The 25,638-nt window shown below is 37.7% G+C and overlaps 2 long non-coding RNA genes across 3 annotated transcripts; one reads left to right on the top strand and one right to left on the bottom strand.

The window, feature by feature from the left end:
* Positions 1 to 265: 265 nt before the first annotated feature.
* Positions 266 to 6,516, bottom strand: LOC145792871 (uncharacterized). Its single transcript, XR_014333028.1, has 2 exons — positions 6,409 to 6,516; positions 266 to 1,392 (listed from the first exon to the last, which is right to left on the bottom strand). It is a non-coding gene; the product is annotated as an uncharacterized LOC145792871 (long non-coding RNA).
* On the top strand, positions 1,185 to 9,737 carry LOC114298299 (uncharacterized). 2 transcript variants are annotated; one of them, XR_014333027.1, is made up of 3 exons: positions 1,185 to 1,322; positions 3,845 to 4,034; positions 9,287 to 9,737. It is a non-coding gene; the product is annotated as an uncharacterized LOC114298299 (long non-coding RNA). The 2 variants fall into 2 exon arrangements; XR_003641843.2 differs by having other exon boundaries at positions 3,845 to 8,749.
* Positions 9,738 to 25,638: the final 15,901 nt, after the last annotated feature.

Raw genomic sequence — 25,638 nt, 5'->3', positions numbered from 1 at the left:
TACCACTAGTTTTATATATTAAATTGTATCACATTAATTTTTATTTTAATATTTTATTAGAAGTTAAAAAAATATATATATATATATATATATATATAACTATGACAAAACAGGGCGTTTTCAAAAGTGAATAATGAATTTTAAAATTTAATTCACAATTAACAAATAAAACGATACGAATTAATACTAATGGATACGAATTAAACGATATTTAACGCAATGCTGCAATGATCAATTTAAGAGGATTAGAAAACCCTAGACGCTATTTCGTGATCGTTCGCCTAATTCTCAGTTTGACACAGCTAGTTAGCTACAACGATTCACACACAAACAATTGCTGAAGAATTAGCATGGAAGATTCGAGTAATCAGAAGAAAAAGCAAGCAATCGAAGATGGTGAAGAAGACAGAATCAGCACTTTACCAGACCCGATTCTTCACGAAATCCTATCTTCCATGGACCTCAAATACGCAATTCAGACCAGCGCGCTGTCAAAACGATGGAGGTATCTCTGGACTTCCCTCCCCAACCTCCACTTCGATGTCGACCTATTTCCACTTCCCAACGATTCCAAAAGGCTTCATCAATTCCCGCACTTCGTGAACCAAGTATTGTCTCAGAGAGACACCAACTCCAATCTCTGCAATTTCTACTTCTCTCCTCATGCTTGTGACCACCCAAGCTTCATCGAGAATTCCCTCTCTTACGCAATTTCCCACAATGTTCAACAACTCCATGTTGCGGCATTTAGTTATCCCAGTGCCTATCAACTTCCTCTGTGTTTGATTAACTCTGAATCTCTCAAATCTCTCACATTCGAGTATGGAAACCAAGTTCCTCTCGACAAATAGTTGGCCTTGCCGGGATTAAAGACTCTGCATATTACTGGTTTCTCAGATGGGTCGGCCGATTTCATCACTGAGACTGTTGGGAATTGTCCCAATTTGGAAACTTTGATCTTGGATTGCTTGCAGCTAAATGATTTTAATATCACTGCTCCGAAACTTAGGAAGTTGGAATTATGGTACGATGATGAACATTGGTTTTCAGACGATTATCAATTGGACTCTGATGGATTGGACCCTGTCCCTGATGGACAGAAGATTGTGGTTTCGGCACCTAGACTGACTTCATTCAAGCTGGAAGGTAGAGTTTCACCAGTCTTTTCTGCGACGAGTCTTCCTTGTTTGGACAATGTTGATATCGACATAAGGGTTCCTTTCAATGCAATTATGGAGCGAAGCTTGTCGCTCAATGTGATAAACATGCTTGGTCAGCTTCGAGAAGCAAGCTCTGTTACGTTGTCGCTGATAACCCTTGAGGTAATTTGATATTATTGATCGTATTGTTGTACCAGGTTGACTTTATATTATTTGCTTTTGCTTCTAGATCCTGTAAAATAAAAATTAAGTTTGCTATGTGGATATGTTTCATTTGAAAATTTCACTTTATACTGTTCTAGTTTGGCCCGTGTGTGGATCACACATAGCCCCTTGTGATTGTGATTTCTAGATTGAAGTGCACCGTTATTCACGTTGATTACTAAAAATTGAATCATGTATGCTAAACGCATTGTCAATTAATTGTGCATCTTTAAAGCCTTCCGTGAATGAAGAAGTTTAAATGCTGAGCTTATTTCTAGCTTCCTAAATTTTTGAAGTTATGGTGAAGTTCAATTACTTGGGAGATTCAGGATGCGAAATTGTCTCACTCATCAACTTGATAATTCAATTAACTTTTTTTCTTACATTTCAACGTCCGAAAATTGATACAGTGGCGGTAAATGGAAGTGTTAGGGGAAGGGACAGACCTAAACTGACGCGGGCTAGTGTAGTAAATAGATATATGAATCTCTTTAATTTGACTAACTAAATGAATATTGATAGAGTCGAGTGGAGAAGGAGGATTCATGTAGCTGATCCCATTTGATGAGACTTAAGGTCTGGTTTGGTTTGGTTTATTTCAACGTTTGGCAATCTGTTGTAAATTTCTAGTTATTATGACAAGGCTGTTAATGATATAAAAGGATATAGTGAAACTTTCTCCAACTGTTGGAAGCTCTTTGCTGAGTTGTTTATTTAACATATTATCAAAGATGGTAAAGTCTCATTGCCTAGCCAATAATAACAATAAATAGCATCCATATATTTGTTATTCTTGTGGGTACGATTTCGACCACACATGAGCTGTATGAAATTTGTATAACTATCTCAAATACTTCACTTTGTGATCCAAAAGAGTGGCCTAATATGATTATGAACCTTGAGCTTGGGTTAGAATAAAAAAGTATCTGGCTAGCATAAGTTGAGAATGCCACAATTTTGTCATAACTATTATTAGGAGTAAACACTTTTTAATTGTACTTCGCAAGTAGATCTACATATACTTGATATCATGTAGAAACCCTTGAAATATGAGGTTTGTTCTCCACCTTGATTACTAAAAGAACACTCGAACTACAAGCTTTCCGCAATAGTTGCATACTTAAAAGGGTTGTGTATTGGCACCCAAGGGTGTAGTTGAGTTGGTAAGACTTGGGTTGGGTGTTATAACCTCGAGGTCTCTAGTTCAACTCTTGACAAAGTCAAGGCTCTTGTTTTTTGCTTGATGATGAGTCTAACTCAAAAGGGGGTCCTGTCCTAGGTTATTAAAAAAAAAAAAAAAGGTTTGCGTATCAATTGTGCATCATTAAGGGCTATCATTTGTAGATGAAAATTTATCCTAGCTGATTAAATTTTGAATTAATGATGAAATTCGCTGATCAAATTCAAAATTGTAAATTCTGATTATTTTACCAAGGACCGCATTAACATTTGGAAGTCATTAAAAACTTCCAATTTTGTTCTTCCAATGCTCATGCGCACACATGGTGAATCGTCTTGCTTGAACAAGATATATATATATATATATATATGGGGTGTTTGGGATGCAAGTTTGGGGCTAAAATAATCAATAAAGACAAAAAAAAAAGAAGGGCTAAAATAGTCAATAAGACAAAATGTCACATCCAAACCATAATCATTTCATTTTTTTTCTCACAACCATCAAATCAACTACAAAAGAAGTCAACTATCATCCCAGTCAACTTTTTTAGCCAGGCTATATAGCCAAAAAGCCAACTAAAATAACTAAGTTCCCAAATGAGCCCATAAATACAAAAACACCAAATCTCAATGTAAAAATCTAATCAAGATGGCAAGGAGATATAACCTCCAAGATGTCAAGGAGATACAACCTCCAAAATTTGTAAAATTAGCTTGCATTCATATGCTATTTAGCACAATGGTTAATATGACTATGTACCACAAACTTGAATTTGAACATAAATGTGATTGGCTTTTCTGGATTGAGTAAACTACAATTGTTTAGTAACCGCTTTTAGTACTAATTGGCCCATCTTTGTGAGCTAGGATGGTGAATAACTGTTTTAGTGGTCTATTTGGCTGGAGATCCAAGTAACAAGAATGCTATTATATCCTTAATTCTGGTTATTCACTGGTGGATTCTCGTATACAATTAATGTAAACCAACCCATTGTTGTTCATTTCCATTGAATATTATATGACGTTTCCATTTATTTTTCTACCATATATTACAGTACAGTAATAATTCAAATCAGATTTCCTTGATATGAACAATCATGCTGAATATCATAGCGTGGGATGTGCATACTAGGTACCTGCTACAGTTCACTCTCATGTGTAGCAATGAAGAATTTGTTGTATTGTGCAACATAAGAATTGAACTACTGCCCATTATTGCTTAATTATATCTTTGCATTGTCATAGTTGTTGAGTTCAAATTAATTATATGTCTTTTTTTGATTTGTTTCACATGAGGTAAGGTTCTTGCAATGCAAACTGATGCTCTCAAAAGTCATGCTTCTCCATTTCATAAGTTGAAGCATCTAAACTTGATAGCAGAAGAGTTGATTCAAAGGGTTAGATCTCCTACTTTAACTTTGCCGCTAAACGTGATTACCTACTTGACTTGAGGCTCCTCATGCAGCGACACCTTGGTTGTGAAGTTCCTTGGTAATAATCAATCCCTATCTTTATTCATGCATGTACCCTTTAAAATGCATATACCTTATAATTAAGCATGTATCAACCACTGCCCCCTTTCCACCACAACGAAATTATAAAATAAAATTAAAGAAAAAGGATACTTTGGAGCAAACTTTCTGGTTCAACTTAGGATCTATATTGTACTTGCTATTTCTGTCTTTGCGTGTAAATGGAGACTGACAACAAAAAATGGTGAGTAATAATGAGTAGTATCTCATTTTTGAGTCTATGAATCTTATGGCTGTGATTCTTTTTCCATTCTTTTATCTCTTTACTTATTTTGTTAATGTGTGTATATATATACATGTGTTTTTCTTTTTGGTCTTCCTATTGTGAATGTAATAAGTGGGAATAAATTGTTACCATTATGCTTTAATATCTTAGATTTCAGGTATAACTTATAATTATGTAAGATTCACGTTGTTCTTTTTGGTCTTCTTTCCGTGAATGTAATAAGTGGGAATAAATTGTCACCTTCATGCTTTAATATCATAGATTTCAAGTAAACTGATAAATATGTAAGAGTCACGTGGTCATTATAGTTGTTCGTGCTTCCACAATAGTTATGTCATTAGCATTATTGGGAATTGAAGTTATTGGCAAACTTTATCTTGTTATTTGAAATTTTGATCACCTCCATGTGGTTTGGCCTCAGAGCAATTTGCTTCCCTATCATTTAAAAATAGCCAAAGAGACCCCTTGTGGTTTAAGTCATTTTGCACTTCACCTCGTTGGTTTTATTAATTCTGTTAAAATTGATAGAATTTGTGTAACATGCACCGATTCTGAGAGTCGGTATAAAAGAAAGATCAAATCAAAGCCAAATTTTTTAGCCAAAATATATTGCCATTTTTTCATTCCAATTTCAAAACCTTAAATCTAAAACACTCCACACTCCCACAACTCATACCATCTTTCCCAACCAACTCCTTCCTCCACCCTTTCCCCTCTTTCTCCTCCACCCTGCCACCCCAGCCCCATCTTCCTTGCCACCCTCTCATCTACTCTTAGGAATGTAAATTTTATACGTTAAACCTTCGCTTCTTTAGGAATGAAAATTTTATACACTAAACCCATTTCAGAGAAAAAAATCAAATTCAAGACTCTGTGTGATTGATTTTAAAAAGAGAGGCATCAGAGGAAAGAGATTTCTTAGTGTTAGATTGAGCAAGTGAAGCCTTCCATTTAGTGGCTTCTTCCCCTTTTTTCCCCTCACCCTACATCGCTCATGATTGGTATATGGATATCTCTATGTAGTGGTCGGCCTTCTAGAAGCTTCACCAGAAGTGAATCAATTCGCCATTAGGTTGTAATGTAAAGCCTAGTGCTCTAAATCCAAGACCTGGTGCTCCATCCATCCAGGTTGCAATCAATCGAGTTGGGTCATCATATATACACAAGAAGGTGTGCACACCCTATGGGTGCGCTATGAAACCCAACCAATTGAATGTAGATGGAGGGTTTTTTAGTTACTGACAAGGTAGGTGGAGGGGAAAAATAGAAGTTATCAAAATTTGAAATTCAATAAAAAACTAAGGTAGTTGCACAAAGATTGTTTGGGAATGGAAAAAAGGGTGACAAAACTTCACACCAAATTGTTCTATACACTTTATATAATAGAAAGCCCCATGTGGTTTTGTACCAAAGTGCAACATTTAACTCCGTTAACTATAGACGTGAAATGACTATAATATCTTCAAACCCAATGTTTTTTTGGTTATTTTCTTTCTCTTTCCTCTCTCATATGCATAATTTATAATTTCTAACATTAATTCAATTAATCATAAATTCTTAATTATTTATTGTAATTCCTAAATTTTTAATCTAATTTTAATTTAATTATATTTGAAATGAATTTTAAATTATTATTTATTTTATATTTTAATTTAATTACATTTTAAATAACTTCTTAATTATATATATATATATATATTTATCTTAGATCAATCCTTAATTTTATTTTAATTTAATTATATTTAATTTACATCTTAATCTAATTTTCGGTTTGGAGAAGATGGGGGTACAATTGTTTTTTTGTTGTGTTAATTTTACTTTATTTTTTCAAAAAATCAAGCCCACTTTAAAAAAAGGTATGTATGATATACCTTCAATTAGTTTGAATGGAAAAACTAACGGTCGCACTTTAATCCAAAATTACATCACATAAGGATTTTCTGGCTATATTTGAACCATAGGGGGTAAAGTGCTCCGGCTTTTGCCCTAAATTATATATATGCTATGTTGCATGGACTTGGATGCTGGTGTGGGACCTATGTTGAATTCGCCACCTCTCGCTTGGACACAGCTGAATAAAAAAGGAAGAAGGTATGTGGATGCTTACCTTATAAAGGAATTTCGGTATGTGTTGGGTTTGAGATCTACATCTTTATCGACTGTTGAATCTTGACTGCATCAACTGTTGAATCTAGGTCATGAGTTTGTGATTAAGATCGAGAGAGAGAGGGGGTTTGTAATGGACATTATGTTGATTGTTATTTGAGAAAGAGAATTAGGGTTTGCATTTGCATTTGCATTTGCATTTGCATGGGATTTTGACCGGCTGGTTTTGGCTACTGTTGACTTGCTGGTTTGAATCGTTTTAGATGCAATTCCATTAGGTTTCCAGCGTCACTTGGGTTCCCATGCCATCATGGGCTGGAGAGCTACATATTGGAAAAGCCATTTAGCTAGTTTTGGCTAATGGGCTAGACTCAAATAAATAAAATATATGTTTGGGCTTACAAATAAGCTTTTCTCAGCCATAAAAGTTGGGCCTTTTAGTGTTTTCTAGCTGGCCAACATTCTCTTTTATTAACATGGGCTGTTATTAGAAAAACCGTTTGGCCATAAAAATTATTCGATCAACTTTTTAAGTCATGTTCATATAAAAAATTTATTAAGAAATTAACTATTGAACGTATCCTGGTATTTGTATCCAAATTTGGATCCATATCTAAATATCCTTTTTTTTAAGTTTTGAGATGTTCAACCGCTAGGCACCCACACCTGACACTCGTACTCAAGTGTGTGTAACATAGTATATCTGTATAATTAGAAATGCAATTAAATTAGAAATTGTGTTAATAACTTAAAATTTAAATTATAAAATTGGGGGTATTTGAGTTGTTATGTAGTTTAATTGGTTAATATTGATTGAATTAAAAAATAACGTGTATTGTAGGAGAGGGAGAGAGAGAAGATAGTATGTGGGTGTTAAGGTCATTTTTCATGTGATGTTAACGAAGATAGGGTTGCATTTTAGTTCAAAATCACATGGGGTTTTTTTTTTTTTAATTTTTTAATTTTTTGTTTTTGAATGACAAGGAGTTCAAGTGCTCCAAAGCCAAACCACATGATACCAAACTAGATTTTGCCTTCACATTTTTAACTAGTGTTGTGATACTACAACAAAATTCTAACTTAACGTATTTGCAAATATTGTAGAAACTTGGAAGGAACCTTCGTATAGATTACATGGAAGTTTTGAATGTTGGTAGCTAGCAAATTGCTTTACTAAGAAAAAAACAAACTTTAGACTTGCAAATAGATTTAATCCAAGAGTTTAGATTGGCTCTTATCAAGGAAAGTTGCTGAAATTTATTCAAAATTTCAGTATGTTGCTGAAAGTGGATGGGCTTGAGTTGAGTGTGGAACAGTCAGTGGTTGAGAAGCTGTGTGGTGGAAGGAGAACCAGATATTATTGTGGCAAAGAAGATAAAATTGCTTAGAGAAGATATTAAAAGATGGAATGAGGAGGAGCTTGGAGACTTCTTGTAACGACCTATATTTTATATCTGCAGTTAATTTCTTCAAATAAAGGGCACTAAAATCCTCAATCATCTAAGAAATAATGTCTCCAAAATTACAATTCACAATTGTCTTGAAATATTAAATAATACACAAATAGCCCCAAAAATTCCATAATCAATAATTCGTCTAAAAATCTGAACTTGTACCGACTTTCACTCCAAATCAACATCCAAATACCCTGAGGATGAATAAGGTAAGCTTGACAGTCCATTAACTCACCAACAACCACAGGTAGGTGGACCCTAACTCACCTAATCTGTCACCCTAGGGTGGTGGATCATGCTCCAAAAATGTGAATCGGTGGATTGAGTGTCAATTCAATTTGCAGAATTAAATTTGCAAATTTGCTAATTCATTTAGGAAGGAATGGATCCGGGCTTATTCCATAGAAATTGCCATGGGTCTATGCTTTTAAGCCTTTACTTTAAAAGCATTAAAAGTCTTATGTTTACATGGCACAATATTGACCATGTAAAAGACATGTACCTACTGAAGGCAGTGAGCACAGCTGCTAGTGGCTGGAGCTTTTATAGACAAAAGCCTTTAATACTTTTATAACTCACTCAATTTGTGATTGTCTAACTACGCAATAGTTGAGAGTGGGTTTAAAAAGCCACTGGATGCCTAAAAAATTTCAAACTTTCTGCATCCCATCAATGTGGGATTGTACAAACTGAAGAATTTTGGCATTAATCAATTGGTTGAATTATGCATATACATGTTTTGAAGTTGCTTCTGCTCTCAAGGTATTTTTAGATAGCCCGCTCTAGCTCCCTCTTCTGCTCCTGCATCCTGAATTGGTGTCTTAGCTTGGACAAAGTATGCAAAATAATCAATAGAGAGAGAGAGAGACATGCGTACTTAGGCTAAAGGTATGTTTATTGCATAAATTCGATTTTTAGTGTAAAGGATTTTGTTAATTTTCTTTTGTTCTTGTAGATTTTAATAAATAAATAAAATCTTTTCCATGTTTGTACGAAGGTTTCGCCTCTTGTCGTGTTTATAAATTATATTTTACTAATAAAGAAATTCAAATTTTCAGTCATGGAAAACCGTTCACTGGCAAGCCGATTGTTTTGCAAGGATTTCCATGCTTGCTCTCGACTTAACAAAATATTTCTAGCATTAATATATTATACTTGTCAGAGTTTGACAACAGATATTTTTTATGGCTTTGATCAAATTAGTCTCCCATAAAACAACACAAAAGGGTCATTGGCTCTTGCGGTCATTTTGTGTCATGTGAATTGCAATTGGAGTATCTAAATTGCTATTTTAGGCGGAGTTGCTCATATATGAAAGGATTGCCCACCTTGCTCACATATTTTTCTTTACATGTTTACAGGATTATGCTTAATTCTTAGACAGTGTGTGAAATATTTTTCATACTTTTATCACTGATTGTGCAGACTGGCCTTGGATCGAGCACAGAAGGATCCTGGGAAATTTTGTGAGAAGCCCCCAGTAGTTTTAGGGTAGCTACTAAGGGTGCAACTTAGGCAGTCTCAACCCGAGTAAACCGAGTCAAGCACATATATTTTGGGACTTGGGCACTAGCTTCAAATAGTTTTGCTGAAAATATGAGGTGGATGAATTGCATGTGTAGGGATCTCAGAAATGATTTGTTTGTTTTGGAAGGGTATGTATGTATGTACCAGGCATGTTCCATTTTTGTTGTGGTGTATTTTGTTGTTGAGTGTATACTCCTTGGTTTCATATGATAATATACATGGGCTGATCTATTTAAGTTTCTAGTAAAATTTCTCACTTTTTTCATAATTTTTGTACAAAAAATCATATAGATTAATGTGACAGACATTTTTGCAATGAATATAAATGAGATACATCTTTCTATATGAAGTTTTGTATACAGATTTATATTGGTATTGTTCGTGTATGCATGGTATGTTTGGCAATGTTTATAATTATTATTTTTGTATTTTTTTCAAAAAAAATTGAAAAACTCTATACATGGTGGGTAGATCTATTTAAGCTTTTAGTAAAACTTCTCACTTTTTTCATAATTTTTGGGAAAAAAATGCTGAACGTACAAAATTTCTGTACAAAAAATCGTATGGATTAATGTGACAGAGACATTTTTGCAATGAATATAAATGAGATGCATTATTCTATGTGAAGTTTTGTATACAGATTTATATTGGTAGTGAATGTACCTACTTAAGGAATTCGTATTGTCGGTGTATGTATGATGTAAGTGAGTATGTTTGGCAATGTTTATATTTATTATTTTTATATTTTTTTCATAAAAAATTGGAAACTACCTACATAAACGTGTTTTGACTATTTTTCTGGTTTAAAACAAATGTAAAGCAGTGTGTTTGGTTTGAGTGTTTTGGATTAAATTTTTTAAAAATTAACTTTCTTGGTTTTTGTATTTTTTTTTGTTTTTAGTGAATATTTTTTAAATTTTAAATATTTTTTTTACTTTTTTAGATGCACTTTACTTAGATGTATCTAAAAAGTAAAAAATTTGTGAAAAAATATTTTAAAAAATTAATAAATACATAAAAATATAAAAAAATGTATTGAATTTTTGTATTTTTTTATATATTTTTGGTATTTAGTGAATTTTTAAAAAAAATTTTTTACAATTTTTTTACATTTTAGATGTATTTATGTTAGGTGTGTTTAAAAAGTAAAAAAATTGCTTAAAATATTAAAAAAATTCAATAAAAATAAAAAAATACGAAAAATAAGAAAGTAGAATTTTCTAAAAAGTGTTTTTTGAAAAGTGGAAACAAACAATATTTTTCAAAATTTTAAAAAATAAATATACAAAAAATTGTGTTTTTGTATGTTTTAAATAAGTTTTCATTTTCTCACATCGTACCCCTTCTCACTCCAGCTTCACTGACTTACTGTGGACTTGCCTTTTTTCTGCGCCCTGCCTTTCAAAAAGGTTTGAAATGAAAGGCCTCACAGTTCAGACTTTCGCGATTCTGAATCTAATCTTACAAGTGCAATATGAAATTGATAAATACTAAAGAGTCTAAATCCGGCAAACCTTTTGGAAAAATCAATTTTAAATCAAATAATGCCAAAATTGAACTGCTTTTCCAGATACAGAGTCGTCACTTAAATATTTTATTTTTGAAAAAATTTCGGAAACCCTGACAGGTGCCGAATACCATGTATCCGTCATCACCAAAGTTGGCTTAGCTCAGAAACTTAGGTACGAGAGAGGAATGTCATGAATTGAGCACCCCCCTTCGCCCGATCAAAGATCGGCCTCTACTAATCAAGATATGATTTTTTTATAAAATTATGTGTTCTTATTTCGGTTATTTAGCTAACATTACTATGTGATGTGCACAAGCAAATATAGATTAAAATTCCAAGAATTGGAACAACTCAACTCATGTTTGTTTGCGAAAATGATTTGAATTTTGCCACCTCAAGTGGGCTTAAAAATGCAGATTTACCATCAAACATATTGGGCTTAAAACATGATTTTGCCACAACAAAGTGGGCTTAAAACACACATTTGTTGAATCGTTCCAATTCAAACAACAAGTCTTCATCCACAAGCATTCAAACAGTTTAGCATTTAAGCACATAGCCTCATGGCAAGCATGCTAAATATGGCAACATTCACACTCATGCAAGCATGCTAAAACATAAAAACTTACCTAGTACTCCGAGCCAAAACAAAAAACTAGTTAGAAAGATGCATGATCCTAACTATGCAAGATGCCTAATGCAACACATGCAATATGCAATTTAATAAGCTCGGCTACTAATATGATATATGGATCAATTTGAACAACATGTGATTAAATACGTATTCAAAGAAGTATATTGAAATTGCAATGCAATTTGAATGATGCGCCGAGTCTCGGTGCATGCAATACAAATAAATGGATGCAAACATGCAATATGCTAATTAAAACATGATCCTTAATCTAACCATCAAAAGCGATTAAATAGAAAAGAGAAAGACGTGAGGTTGGAAGACATACACATATGCACGCACACTTATTACAACATTATACCCTCGCAAAGAAGGGTCCGGATGAATAAGCGCTAACTAATTAGCTACGCTAATTAAGCTAACTAATTATCACAAACCGAAACTAATTAACTATTCTAGTTAACTAATTATAAAACGAAATCTAATAACTAGCGAAACTAACTAATTATTTACAACACTTAATCAACTACAACTAATTAATTATAACATGCATCTAAGCTAGATATTTAAGCGATAAGCAAGCTTGAAAATGCAAGGAAGGCTCAATGCACGTGCTCAGTTTTCACCCGAAAAGGGACTGTCTTGCTGCTGCATGTCTCTGTTTTCGCATTTGAACACCAAAGAAGCTGTCCACTTCCAGAATACCTCTGCTCCACCTTAAGAACACACTGTGCAAATTTCATTGGTGGCCGACAGGGGGCTGGTCGGCTACCATTGGTGGCCGGTCGGCCACTGGTGATGGTCTAAGCTTCCTTGCTGTAACAGGGAACAAAACAGAGCAGTTCTCAAGGGTTGTTTGCACATTTTGCCTCTCCTTTTCATGGGGAAATCAAATGAGAGACAAGTTTTGGTTCACAAACCATCAATCAAACAATTTCATTGTATGATGGCTTGTGAAATCAATTGTGCAAGATCAATGAATGCAAAGACAAGACCAAAAGGACCATCACCCTATCATGCATGATCAAGGGCAATGATGACCAAGGAAAGTGGCATATTTCATCACTTTTGAGTATGAAATGTCCCATTTTCCTTATATTCTAATTAACATCTAATTCGAACACATGCAATGCAACACAAAAGATGCTTATCTTGCCTCTTTTACTTGTTATTTTTTATTTTCTCCTTTTAATTACCAAACCATTCCTTAATCCAATTTGTCCATTGGTGATTGTCCTCTAGTGGAAAGATGGCTCAAACCACAAATAGCTTTGGGCATTAAAGAGACATTGTACTGTTGGTAATGAACCCCCTAAGGGATTAAACCATTAGGTATAGCACCTCCATTTCACACTTAGGCAAACAAGAGGTTTAAAACCACTTTCAAAGAAAACAAAAGAGTGAAGAATTGAGGAAGATTGCCGAAATTAAAGTGCTGAAATTAAGTGCAAAACAACACTAAAACATGCTATCAACTTAAAACAATGGTGATTAAAGCCCTAAAACACCAAACTAGTGAAGGAAATTACACTACAACCATACCATATAAGGCTCAAACAAGCTAACCAACCAAAAACAGAGGCAAAACAACCCTAAATATAGTCTAAAACATGCTGGACTTAAGCCACAAAAAGCTAAAACAATAAGCTAATACATGAGGCTAACTAGGCATACAAACAAGACACAATGTGGGAAGGCTAACCCCTCCAATTTTGGACTTCAAAATGAGGTTTTTGTCACCGAAAAACCTCTAAAATTTAGTGGTTAAAAGGCCCAAAAAAGTTGGTTTGAAAATGATGAAAAATGGTACAAAAGCTTAACAAGCAAAGAAGCAAGAAGGGTGGACCACCCCCTAACTCAAAATGACCTCAAACCAACATTTTTAAACCATAAAAACAGAGTTTTTGACAGTTCAAAATCAGCCAAAAAACAGTTGAAATAGATGGCAAAACAAAGATACAAAATAAGCGTAAGCAAGGTAAGTGCTATATCTTTGAAACAAAGCACAAATTAGGCACAAATTCAAGCTCAAACCTCCTTCTAGACCTCAAACAAGACTCCAAGGAACCTCAGCTCAAAGATGGTCAAGTTTGATTAAGGGTTGGTATGCAAAAGTATAGAGAAACTAGGCAACCAAGCACAAAATATAAAGAGAGAGAGAGAGAGAGAGAGAGAGAGAGAGAGAGAAAGAGAAAGCTAGAGAGATATTTTTTTGATTTAAAATTGCTAACCCTCAAAAATGGGGAATGAACCCCCCTATATATAGAAAAACAAGTCTTGAGCTTAGGAACATCCTACCATACACGTGTATGGAGAAACAACTCAGTGTGTAACAGCTGGCACAACTGTCAATAAATATTTGAAAAAAAGAGACTGATGGCCGTCGGCCACCACTGGTAGCCGAGAAAAACAAGCCCAGGCCGACAACCCAAGGGGCTGGTCCAGACTTGAAACAACAAGCTTTTGGTCCAAAACAGTGCACAAAACAGATAAGGTTTCAAGGCTTAAAGGCAAGGTACTCCACCGAGGACTTCGAGCACTCAAAACGAACACAAACAAGCACAATCATCGAGTGCACAAGCGATGACGTCTGAGTCTTAAGAACGGTAAAAAATGAGGTATCTACACTTGTGTTAAAAGCCAATGTAAATAGAACGAAACTTTAAAAAAGTGCACAAACCATCTAAAATTTCAAAATTTAAAAAATAATAGTAGGGAATGCATATGGTATATGTGAACGAAACTTTAAAAATGTGGCATCCTTCCTTTTATCCTTTGGTACAAATGGAATGTGGACCAACAAATCTCGACCACTTGTTAATTTACACTTTGCCCATATTTGGTTTTCAATAATTTGTTTTAAATTTTTTTCTAAACCCTAAAAAATTGAAAATTAGTTTCTTGAGGAAAAAAAATCAAAAGGCTTATCATTTTTATATAGTTTTTATATTTTTGGAGGGCACAAATAATTTTTAAAAGTTTAAAAATATATTTTGATATTTATTTTTGTAAAATTAATTTTTATTTTTTTAAAAAAAATTAGAAAATCAAATCACACATTGCCTTTTTTTTTTCTTCTCTAGATGAGTGATATTTTGTGTAAAAGGTACGCTAATAATCCAACATACTCAAAATTTTTCTTTTGGCAGATTATTAAAAGTTGTATCAAAGACATTTATAATTTATTTTATGTTTTTTAAGCTAATAATCTAAAAATTATAATAATAAAAGTTAACTTATAAGTAAAATAGGCTTATAGCCGCACAGAACTCTACCCACGAAGAGAGGAAGTTATTTAGTGTTTGGGGCATGTTTAGTAGCAACATTTATATTTACAATTGAGATGTTCATCTTGAGAAAAACTAAACCTTAAAATTATGATAAAAAACAAATGTATAACAAAAAAAAAATGAAAATGAAATGAATTTTTTTTAAATATACCTAAACACATATAAATTTTTAAAGAAAATTTAATAAATGTGTCACATGCTTTATACATGATCTGATTTTCTATAAATTCTTAACAGAATCTTAACAAAAAAGATTAACTGTAATAAGACAATACTGTAAAGGGTTAGCAGTTGACTTTTGAAGTTTAGGGTCAAAATGTAAATGGGTCATAATTTAAGAGGGTTTAATGTAATTCGCCCTTTTAATTATTACATAAACTCTTCTTACACACCATAAAATGTCTCAGTATATATCATTACTTCGTTCACACCTTTGATATTTTTTACTCAAAACACACCACAATTTTCTTTGTTTACCCTAAGATACACAAAGAATAAATTTGAGTACATACCACCATACATATTACACACCATACACAATTCAATCTAACTTTCACTGTAACTATACATCGGCGATAACGACACATCAACGACAATTCGAATAACATTAGCGCCGACACATCACCATAACTACTCACCCATATGTTCACCCTCAAAGGATTGTTGTAACCTCGCCGGTATTGAAGAAGCGATTGTCGTCACTGAATTGAATAAACGATTGCCAGTACATTGTTGTAGACACCCCATTTTTGACCGACCTTAAGACTCAGACGTCACCGATTGAGCGCTCGGTGATAGTGCATGTTGTGCTCGTTTCGAGGTTTCGGAGTTCTTGGCTGAGAGCCTCGCCTCCGGACCTCGGGACCCTTTGTACTTTGACTCGGTCCGCGGACCAAGTTTTGTTTTCTCTTCTCAGAGGAAGGGAGAGGTCTTGTAGACCATCTCTCAGTAGTCGTAGACTACTTTTCATGGTCGTAGGCCACTGTTCCCGTTTGGAGACTAATTTCCAATTTTCGGAGCCGTCGGTCGTGTACCTCGGTTCGACCGCTTAACATTCTCCGTTTGGCACGGTTTTTGGGACACACCTTGTTTCCTCCGTCTAGAGGGACACTGTGGTCCGGGAGACCACTTTTGTGGCCGCACGCCACTTTTGGTGCTCAACAGCTAGTTTTCGGGGCACCCGGCCGCGCGCTTTGCCCCCCGAACTCTCGTTTTGCATCCGTGTTGGTTCATTTTTGGCATGAACCTTGTTTTCCTTGTTTGGGAGGTGGTACAAGGATGGGAGACCACCTTTTCTCCTTGGAGACCACTTTCTCCCTGCCAGCCGGTTTTCTTGTCGGGTAGCTGATTTTCTTGGTCTTTGGGCCACATTTGCTGGTCTCCCACCACAGCACTAGCCTGCTTTCAAAGTGGAGACCATCAAATGGAGCGACCGACCAGTTTTTGTATGGGAGACCACTTGCCATGGTCGGCCGACCAGGAGAAGTGGTCGGCCGACCACCTTAACTGGTCGGCCAGCTTTTTCCTGTTTTGTCTGACTGAGTGGATGCTAGTTATGCCAGCTGGGAGGCACAAACTGTATCCTCCATATACGTGTATGGAGGATTTGCACCCTTACTTTAGCTTCTTGAGAAAGCTTGAACGCTTGTTCTAACTTCTTGAGGAAGCTTGAACCTTTGCTCTAGCTTCTTGAGGAAGCTTGAACCTTTGCTCCTCTATAAGAGAGGGCCTCCCTCTCCTTATACCAGGTTCCAAAAAATTTGTTTAAGGTAAAATATATATTCCTCTCTATATCTCTACGTTTTGGGTTCAAAACTGCATTGTTCTTGGCCTATTGCACCACACCTCATAGCCACACACCTCCACCATTGATCTGAGGTTCTTGGAGGGTATTTTCAAAGGTTAAAGAGTTGGTTTTGGGCTGGAGAAGTTGCTGGTTTTGCTAAGCTTCAAGGGTAATCTCTTTTTCCACTTTTAAAGCTTTGTCTTGATCACTCTCTTAGCCAAACTTGCATGCTTATTTGAGTTTTGTTGTCAACTGAAAAAGTCTTGTTTTGAGGTCCTTTTGATGTTTGTTTAAGACTATTTCGGTGTTAAAGGTCATCTACCCTTTTGCATGCTTTAAATAACCTTGTTTTATGCCATGCCCTAAAGCCTTTGATTTAATCTTTGCTTGGCCTTCCTATTACTGAAATCCAGTGGATTTTCAGTGGTGAGCATGTGGTTTTGAGGGCTTAAATCAGAGAGGGGTGACCATCTCTCTTGTTGTCTTATTTACTAGCATTTTTGGGCTATCAAAGGAGCATATGTTTATACCATTTGGGGGCCTAGTTCAGGCACTTTTTGGTGATTTTTAGGGCCATCCTAGGCTCTAACCGTGGCTGGTTTGGTCCCCTTTTGCTTGCCTCTTGCATGTGTAGAGTAATCCCTTTCTTGGCCTATCAAAGGAGCATGTCATTCTTGCATGTATTGGTCTTGTTTCAGTGGGTTTTTGGCCATCATTTGGCATGCCATGACTCTATTTTTGCTTGGTTTGGTAGTCCTTCACATGCTTCATATGCTTGTAGTGTAACTCATGTTCACTAGCTCACAATGCATGTTGTTTTGCCCTCTATGCTAGCATATTTTGGCCATGATCCAAACTGATTTTGTTCATTTTTTGGGCTGCCTTAGCTCTATTTTGAGGTCCCTTGGTCGAATGATGCTTGCCATGTATGGTTGTAGTGTAATAGCCTTGCTTAGCCTTGAGTATTGAATCCCCTTCAATGCTTAACTTAAGGTGTTTGCATGTTTTAGCATCATTGAGTATGATATTTTAGAGTTTATTTCTTGGCCATATTCTCATGTTTCTCACTCCTTCAATATGTTTGAGAGTTGCATCATCATGCCCTATTTATGAGCCATTGCATTGAGCTTCATCCTTGTGCCTTTCAAGCCATCATCTTGATTCATTTTGCTACTATTTTTGACCTGTATAAGGTCTGTTTGGAGTCAGTTTTGTCATTTGAGCATCGCTTCATATACCTATAGTGTAATGTGCTTCACTAGTTTCGGTACTTGAGCCTTTCAACATGCATCGTGTTAGTTGTTTGCGTGATTCGGAGCCATTTTGTATGCCATTCCAGAGCTAAAATATATGCCATTGTGTTCCATGTTTCATCCTTGCCATGCTCTTGGAGAGTTGTATCTTGTGCCCTTGGCTTGGAGCCTTTGCATTGTGCATGTTTGTGTGTGTCTTGTCGCTTTGATTTCATCATCCATTGGCCACTGATTTGGGTGTGGCTGAGGCCCATCCACTTTGGTTTAAGTCCATCTTGTGTTGAGTATGCCATTGTAGTTCATAGCATTGAGTATGTCGCGTTGTCGCATGTTTGATCATTGCATTGCGCATGCCTTGTTCACTTTATTGTGTATGATAGTCTTCACATGTGCATTGTGTATGACATATAGTATCATGTGCATTGAGTATGCCATTGTTAGCTCGTAGCATTGCGTATGCTAGTTTGCATGTTTGCATGACTTGGTTGCATCGCCTTAGGATTGCATGCTTGAGGTCGCATTGTGCATGCCATTCTACTTGTTGCACTGTGTTTGGAATAGGAGTTAGTCCAAACACGGGAAACGAGGGACGTTTCATACTCCAAGTGATGAAACGTGCCTCGATTCTCGGTCCCCAACACTCTTGACTAACACGTGATGGAGTTTAGGTATTTATGTGTTTATATGTGCATTCATTTCACATTGAGTCGTGCAATCCGACTTCTCGGACATCATGCATCGAAATGCGTGATTGGTTGCCTGAGGATCAAGGGCTACACTCCCTAGAGCTTATGCAATGATGGGGAGAGTGGTCGTGCACACTTGTGTTGCAAATACCTTGCTTTCTCTCTCTCTTGGCTTTGTTGTAGAAAATGCAAAAACCAAGAGAAGAAACTGGTCGGCCGACCAGGTTTTCTGGCAAGCTGACCACCTTTTCTGGTTTTCACCACCAAGGGTGGTCGGTAGGTGGTCTCTAATGCCCATAGCTGGTCGGTAGCCTTCCCCTAGATTCCCAGGGTAGAGTTTCATCTCCTTGGAGTTTTGTGCAAGTTTTTGAAATCAATTACAAACAAAGGCGAGCCGGGGCATCGCGATGGATTTCCCGACAAGGCGACTCGAGCATGCATGCATTCTTTATCATTCAAAGCAGAGCTGAGGCAGCCCATTTTACATAGTTTGCATGCTAGTTTAGTTAATTAGCTAGTGTTGTGTAATAATTAGTTAATTCAATTCTGTATTATTTATTCGGACCCTCCGAGAGAGGGCAATGTTTTAATAAGTGTGCGTGTGTGTGATGCATGTCTTCTAACCCCCATTTCTTTCTCCCTTTTATTTGCCAGCTTATGATGGTTAGTTTTAAGGCATGTTTCAATTAGCATCCTTATGCTCGAATGATTGCATCCATTCATCTGTCTTGCATGCACCGGGCTCGGCGCATCATACTAACTGCATTGTATTTCAATTCCAAGTTGAATACATGTTATCTGTAACATCTCATATGCCATCTTAGAATAGCCGAGCCTATCTTAGTTACGTTCTTGCATGTGTTGCATTAGCCATCTCAACATGAACTAGGATCATACATTGATTACTAACTAGTTTCTGTTTTGGCTCGGAGTGCTCGGTAAGTGTTTACGCTTTAGCATCCTTGCAAGCGTGTGAGTGACTGCCATGATAGCATGCTTACCATGAGACTATGTGCTTATGTGATATAACTACCTGAATACCTGTGGGTGAAGGTTGGGTTGCTTGAATTGGAATAATTCGTTGAAACTTGTGTTTTAGCCTACTTGCGAGTAGCAAACTTCAATCCATTTTCAAAACAAACGGATATGCGATATTTTGTTCCAACTTAGGCAATCTAGTCTATACTTGTATGCTGTGTGCATCACATAGCAATTCTAGGTTAATAACCGGAATAAGAGCACATGTGTTTTCAAAAACAAGATATCATGCTTAGTAGTGGCCGATCTTTGATCGGGCGGGCGGGGGTGCTCATGAAATGACCTTCCCCAATCGTACCCAAGTTCTCGAGCCGAGACAACTTTGGTGATGACGGACGCGTGGCCTTAGGCACGAGTCAGGGTTTCCTAAATTCTCCCAAAATAAAATATTTAGGTGGCGACTCTGTATCTGGCAAAGCAGTCCATGTTTGGCACTTCTTTCTAAAACCAGTTTTTCAAAACGATTTGCCGGATTTGGACTCTCTGGTGATTTATCGATCTTGCATTGCACTTTGTGAGATTAGATTCAGGACCGTGACATCGAGTCCGAACTGTAGTGAGCCCAATGAACAAAACGAGATTTTCCTAGGACGTTCGGGGACGTCTACAGTTTCTGGCGACTCCGCTAGGGAGTTAGAGAACTTGACTCGAACTCATGATATCCTGTTTTGATTACACTTATGTGTTTCTTTGCATTGCATTTGCATTGGTGTGCCTAGGACACTGTGTTTGCCATCTGCTATTCCTGAACGATTTGCCGGAGGCTCACTTTGAGAAGTGTGCCATAAGGCTGACCGGTTACGGGCTCTGCCACAATGGGAACACAAACCCCAATTTTTACCGGGGCACCCATTTTGACCATTCGACCTAGTGCATATCGGAATCCATAGTGACTATCCCAAACTAAGACAGGTTACTCACCCGATTATAGGTCGTTTGAAATCGCTGCGTACGCAGTGAAACCCTAGCTCCTGACAAAATAGGACAGGGAAACCCTACCCCAACATAGGGGTGTTTTGGGCTCTCACTTGCTTGCTATGTGCTTTTAGAGTGCATCTCTACAGGAATGCATGTATCAGTTTGCAAGTCTGAGTATCAGGCCTGAAGGCACCCATATTTGGGAATCAATTTTACCTGAGGGTATCAGTTTACAGGCAGAATTCAGTAGAGAGCACAGTCATTCAGCTTTGCTCATATCTGTTTTGGTGAAATCAGGCTAAGATGCTATCTATTTTCTTCTTTTGCAAGGTAGTCTCGGAACCATAGCTTCAGAAGGCTCCAATATCCCCCGGTACATTGGGCTTATACTGATAGACTTTGTCAGGTCAGAGATTCAGTTCAAAGGCAAATCAGTGTTCCTTCGTCAGAGGCAGGGTAAAAAGGCCAGTCAGGCACAGATCATCAATTCAACAGTCTTCGGATCAGCAGTCATTATCCATCTCACCTGTGTGCAGTTGGGTTGAGATATCTATTTTTACCACAGAGACAGGTATACCGATAGATCAGTTAGATCAGGGCAGTATGGCAGGAATGAAGGAGATGATGCGTCAACTCCAAGAAAGTATGAAAACCATGCAACAGGACGCTGTTCATCAAGCCAAATTTGCCAAACAACAGGCCGAGGTCATGGCTCAACAGGCAGAGTTAATTGCCAGGCTACAACAGCAAACCGGAGCATCTGCTTCACACCAGGTTCCTCCCCCACCAAGAGTCCCAATACCCGGGGAGACGGCAAATGTCCAGAATGTCCAGGAGGATACAGACATCCCAACAGGGCCACCTTCGCCCCCGATTCTACCTCAACTATCCACGGCACCCACTCCTATCAATTTACCGGACTCCCCCTTTGAGTTCGATGTGGACCCCATGGCATTAAAAGTGAGCAAGCTTGAAAAGCTGTTCAAGAAATCTCAAGGTGTGAAGTTCATTCGGGACATTGAGGATGAGTATACTGATGCGGCCGTAACTTTGTTGGACCAGTTTAAAATGCCACATATCGACCGCTTTGACAGATCTGGGGATCTCATGGTGCATTTGCGGCTGTTTTCGGACATACTAAGGCTGATGGGCCTCACCAGATTACAGAAGCTTTCTTTGTTCGGCCGGACCCTATCGGGTGTAGCGGCCATTTGGTATGCAAAATTGAAAGATTCCGTCAAGAGGAACTGGGAGGAGATGACCGAGGCCTTTGTAGCTCAATACTCCTCTAATACACAGATCGAGATCACAACTCGTGATCTTGAGACGACTAGACAGGAACCGAAGGAGAGCTTTTCTGACTTCGTAACCCGCTGGAGAGCCAAGGCCTCGATGATGACCATTAGGCCGACTGACAAAGATCAAATACGGATAGTTGTGCGCAACCTCCACCCCAAGCTCGTGCAGAAAATGATCGTCCTCCCTCTCCCCACTTTTGCAGATCTACATGAGATTGGGGTACAGATCGAGGACGCTATGAAGTAGGGCCTCATTGACCAGGAGAAGGAGCAGCCCAGGAGGGCGTTTTCCCGCAATTCGAATGCGACCACCAGTGGTGATGCAGCTACAAGATCTTCTGAAGTGGGCATGGTCACCACCACCGCATCAAAAACAGTTACCCCATTCACCGGTGCATCCGAAAGTAGCTCACAAAAAATCAAATATCCATCTCGAGTCAAGAGGGTTTTTACCCCACTTTATATGCCTTTGTCAAAGGCTCTAGAGGCCTTACTCCGGAAAAGATATCTGAAACGGTTGGAACAATGGCCTCTACCCGATCCTATCCCTCCAAAGCATGACCAAACTAAATACTGTGCCTACCATCAACAAACCGGTCATGACACTGACAGTTGCTTTCGTCTTCGCCATAATGTACAAGATCTGTTTGACAACAAGGTCATCGCCGCACTAGCTCAGCAAAGTCTATCGCCACTGGATCAGTGAACTTGGGGGATAGTACGAATATGTGATCAGGGGATGAACCACCTGCGGGCGGCACTCAGTTTACTCCAGATATGATGTATGGCACGCACTGCTTTGTGCATTTGTGAATGCTGATTTTTGTACTTTCTGACTCGGGTATTGAGTCAGTTTTGTTATGTCGTTTAGAGTTTGTCCCGTTGTATAGAGTCAGTCTTTTCATACTGAGTCAGTCGGGTTTGTCTTGTTGTGTCGAGCCAGTCCTGTTTTGTTAGAGTCGGGTGATCCTGGGGGGTTACCTCGGATATCACTATTTTGTTTTGTGTTTGTCTTTTCACTTTCTTTTGAGTCTGTTTCTACCGGGGAGCCAGTTACACCAGAAGATCTAATTGAAACAGCTGTGGTTTTCATGCTTTTGTGCTTGTTTCTGCTTTGAGCCTGTTGTGCCAGCAAACTTGAATGAAACGGCAGTGCATTCCACCTGCTTTCTGTGCTTTGAAATCATTACATTGACCTAAGTTTTTTTTTTTTTCAAAACCTTTTTGAACATTGTGATGAAAACAAAGAGGAAGGAATTCCTCGGGATTTGCAAAAAAAAAAAAATTCAATTGAGAGAAAGAAAGGCATGCTAAGCCCTTAATGATTGAGATCATGTTTGTTAATGTGAATATTGAGAAGGATCCTGGCTTGATCCGGATTGGTTCTGCATTGTCTTCGACGCGAGCGATTAGTCGCTTCTTTAAAAGATTTCAAAAAATATTTTGCGTGGTTCTACGAGGACCTGTGTGAAATCGCTCTTGAGATTGTGCAGCTTAGGATCGCTCTCAGCCTCGAGACTCAACCCCTTTGCTTCTAAACCTTGAACCTTAATTCAGAATGTTCGACGGTCAACCACAATGTAAGGCCCGTGTGGCCGGATTAGAAGCAGCCCATGAACTAGGGGCGAGAATATCAGATGTGATCAAAGGAAGCTTGCGAAGGTAGATCAAAAGCAGCCCTTGAACTAGGGGCAAAAATGTTAGATGAGCTCGAAGAGCCAAAGATGAGTCTTTTCTGTAAACCAGGGAAGACTGACAAGAATGCCAAATCCCAAAAGGGGAAAAGAAGAAAGTATTGCTGAAGGACAACCAAGTTCCTATCCACAACACTAGGGGCAAATTCACCCTCCATTGGATGGACTTCTACATCATCAACGAACAGCAGCCATTCTCTAGGATTCAGATGGCTCCGAGATCTCAAACCATTCAATATGGACAAATCTAAAATTTTACCCTTGAGAGGCTCGTTGGACCGAAAACCCAGAAGGGCGACCCAGACAAAAGTTAGAGCAAGAAAAAGAAGAAAAAGAACAAAAGAAAAATGCAAAGAATAAAAAAAAAATGAAGAAAATGAAAAAAAAAAAAAAAGAACAAAGCTCGCAAGGTTGAAAACCCAGAAAGGGCGGCATTGGCAAAAGTTAGAGCGCAAAAGGAGACCCGAGTATACCTTACCCCGAACTACGTAAGGCTTGATTCCCATGTTTGGGATACGTAGGCAACTTCGTTCTGAAGTCCAGCCATAAACACTTCAAATTCGATTATGTCCATGTGATGGTTCTAGTCATCTTTGTCTTCTCTGTATCCGAGAGTTTGGTTACTATGAGAATTGGTTACAATGTGCTGTGGTGCTATTCAAACAAGGGTCAACTTTTCGTTGCCGTACAGTGTGCTGCGGTGCTATTCAAACTAGGGACAACTTTCCGTTGCCATGCAGTGCCGTTCAGACAAGGGGCAATTCTCCTTCGGATATGAGGTTGTGCATCTCGAGAGTAGGTTCCGTGCTTGTTGAGCAGTGGCCGTTTGCAAAAGCAATTTTTGAGAATTTTTACTGAGGTTGACTAATTTTCTCGAAAACTATTCCATTTTTCAAAACTGGACCATTTCTTGGACTCAAAAAAGGAAAATTTTCAGTGCTCATAACTTGACTTGCATGATTTCAAATCAAAAAATTGAACAAGCGTGTTAATCTAACTCTCATATTGATGTCCTTTCTGGCAAGTGCGTTGATAAAGGGGAAAAGACAGAAAACCTGACTCAACTGTGCCCCTAGTTTATCATTTTGACCATTTTTTTGTTTTTTTGTTTTGACCAAAGATGAGTCTTTTCTGTAAACCAGGGAAGACTGACAAGAATGCCAAATCCCAAAAGGGGAAAAGAAGAAAGTATTGCTGAAGGACAACCAAGTTCCTATCCACAACACTAGGGGCAAATTCACCCTCCATTGGATGGACTTCTACATCATCAACGAACAGCAGCCATTCTCTAGGATTCAGATGGCTCCGAGATCTCAAACCATTCAATATGGACAAATCTAAACTTTTACCCTTGAGAGGCTCGCTGGACCGAAAACCCAGAAGGGCGACCCAGACAAAAGTTAGAGCAAGAAAAAGAAGAAAAAGAACAAAAGAAAAATGCAAAGAATAAAAAAAAAATGAAGAAAATGAAAAAAAAAAAAAAAGAACAAAGCTCGCAAGGTTGAAAACCCAGAAAGGGCGGCATTGGCAAAAGCTAGAGCGCAAAAGGAGACCCGAGTGTACCTTACCCCGAACTACGTAAGGCTTGATTCCCATGTTTGGGATACGTAGGCAACTTCGTTCTGAAGTCCAGCCATAAACACTTCAAATTCGATTATGTCCATGTGATGGTTCTAGTCATCTTTGTCTTCTCTGTATCCGAGAGTTTGGTTACTATGAGAATTGGTTACAATGTGCTGTGGTGCTATTCAAACAAGGGTCAACTTTCCGTTGCCGTACAGTGTGCTGCGGTGCTATTCAAACTAGGGACAACTTTCCGTTGCCATGCAGTGCCGTTCAGACAAGGGGCAATTCTCCTTCGGATATGAGGTTGTGCATCTCGAGAGTAGGTTCCGTGCTTGTTGAGCAGTGGCCGTTTGCAAAAGCAATTTTTGAGAATTTTTACTGAGGTTGACTAATTTTCTCGAAAACTATTCCATTTTTCAAAACTGGACCATTTCTTGGACTCAAAAAAGGAAAATTTTCAGTGCTCATAACTTGACTTGCATGATTTCAAATCAAAAAATTGAACAAGCGTGTTAATCTAACTCTCATATTGGTCAAAATTATTTTAGTAGAAAACAAAAACAAAAAACAAAAAAACAAA

Source organism: Camellia sinensis, chromosome 6 (genome assembly GCF_055761805.1).
Source record: "Camellia sinensis isolate YWXY chromosome 6, ASM5576180v1, whole genome shotgun sequence".
NCBI lineage: Eukaryota > Viridiplantae > Streptophyta > Magnoliopsida > Ericales > Theaceae > Camellia > Camellia sinensis.
The sequence above is the reverse complement of the archived record's forward strand: the minus strand, read 5'-3'. Positions and strand labels throughout refer to the sequence as shown.